Genomic DNA, 2154 nt, shown 5'->3' with positions numbered 1-2154 from the left:
AGAAATGGCATAACCTTTTGAAATGTCTAGGTTAAGGTTTGTATGACAAGAATTCTTTAAGTGTAGAGGATCTCTGAAATTATTCAGAAGTTTTTAAAGCATATTTGATAATAATTGCTTAAAGATAAATGTGTAGTTTTATTTAAGTTGGATTCTGGCAAGGAATGCTCTATTCCAAAGCTTAATATTCACTTAGATAAATGTAGTGAAATTAGTAAAAATGTAGAGCATTATAAGCTAGCACATTTTCCATCATAAAAAGTAACCAAACATATATATTGAATAAAGGAAATTTAGTATGGTAATCTCCTTATTACTTATTAGCCTATTTAATGTAATGCATTTTTATTTTTAATTTAACTTATAAAGAAATCTAGTGTGATTCCTAGGACTCTACTTACAATGATGTAAATTTTCTGCTTTAAAGCCTTATTAACTAGTTGGATATTTTAAGCTTCTATTTCTCTTGTTACTAGCACCAATTAGGAGTTGTGAATATAATTTATATATCCTTATTAGCATTTATATATAATCCACAGCCTGCCCGTCCCACAATTCTCAACCCCAGGATTTCCCTGGCTCACCTGCCTGCCATGGCCAACAAGGAAGCAGCCTTTGACAACACAGTAGAAGAACATGTGATCAAGGAGGAGTACAAAATATGGAAAAATAATATCTCTTTTCCTTATGATTTGGTGATGACGCAGGCTCTGGAGTGGCTCAGCCTAACTGCACAGTGGCTTCCAGATGTAACTAGACCAGAAGGGAAAGATTACAGCATTCATCGACTTGTCCTGGGTACACACACATCAGTTGAACAAAACCACTTTGTGCAGCTTCCTAATGATGATGCTCAGCTTGACGCATCACACTACAACAGTGAGGAAGGAGAATGTGGAGGTTGAGGTTCGGTTAGTGGAAAAAGTGAAATAGAAATCAACACCAAGCTGAAGAAGAAAACAGGGCCTGATATATTCCCCAATACCCTTGTATCATCACAACAAAGACTCCATCCAGTGATGTTCTTGTCTTTGACTACACAAAACATCCTTGGAAACCAGACCCTCTGAAGATTGCATCCCAGACTTCATCTCCGTGGACATCAGAAGGAAGGCTGTGTGCTTTTAAGGAACCCAAATCTCAGTGGTCACTTACTTATTGCTTCAGATGACCACAACATCTGCCTATGGGGCATCAGTGCTATTTCAAAGGAAGAAAAAGTGTGGGATGTAAAGACCATCTTTACAGGGCATACAGCAGTATTTGGAGATAGAGATGCTTCCAGTCATCTTTATCATAGTAATATTCCATTTAGATCTTTACCATGGTAAAGATGCTTCCAGGCATCTGTTCCATGAGTCTCTGCTTGGAAGTATTGTTTGAAGGAGTATCCCTCTATAATAGATGCCACTAGTCATGCTGTTAGTCCAAACAGTGGGTGTTTTCTAAATATTAATGGGTGGACTTGATTCAGAAAACCCACAGTCTTACATTGAAATTTTCTTCATGAATTTTCTAGTAAAAAAAACCCAAGTCTCAATGAGCTATAGAAAGGGAAATATTATTTCCAATTATTTTTCTTCTTATGCTATATCCCCAGGTTTTTCAGGCTCAAGTTGAAAAGAGTGAGTCAATAACTTGTATTTGTTTTTAAAACTGAATTAATCCTTGATAAGAGTGACTATTTTTTTAGAAGTTAGTCCTTGACCACTAGTTTGATGCTATCTCCATTTAGGGTGACCTGTTTCACCAGCCAGCCTGTTACTCTTCATGACTAACTGTGTAAATGCTTAAAATGGAATAAATTGCTTTTTCAATTGATAAAACAAAAACTATATATATGTGTATATATTTATTTATTTATGTGAGAGAGAAAGACAGAGGGAGAGAGAGAGAGAGAGAGTGTGTGTGTGTGTGTGTGTGTGTGTGTGTGTGTGTGTGTGGTGTGTATAACTTACTGAATGCATGTCTGGAAGTTAGTGCTGCAGAGGGCCTTCTGTAGTCAAGAAAGTTTCTAATAATTGTGTATACACTTTGAGAATGTCTGAGAAACATCACGAAAGAACTTTGATGCTTCTGACTTTATGCTGTTTCCAAAAGATTTTTTAAGTAGCACAGCATTGCAATATAATTTAGTGTATTTCTTCCAAAGTT

General features: G+C 36.1%; 1 pseudogene; it reads left to right on the top strand.

Moving 5' to 3' along the window:
- The first annotated feature begins 522 nt into the window (after positions 1-522).
- Positions 523-1383, top strand: LOC111545156 (annotated as a pseudogene).
- The last annotated feature ends 771 nt before the right edge of the window (positions 1384-2154 follow it).

The sequence above is a fragment of the Piliocolobus tephrosceles genome, chromosome 2 (assembly GCF_002776525.5).
Source record: "Piliocolobus tephrosceles isolate RC106 chromosome 2, ASM277652v3, whole genome shotgun sequence".
Classification (NCBI taxonomy): Eukaryota; Metazoa; Chordata; class Mammalia; order Primates; family Cercopithecidae; genus Piliocolobus; species Piliocolobus tephrosceles.
The sequence above is the reverse complement of the archived record's forward strand: the minus strand, read 5'-3'. Positions and strand labels throughout refer to the sequence as shown.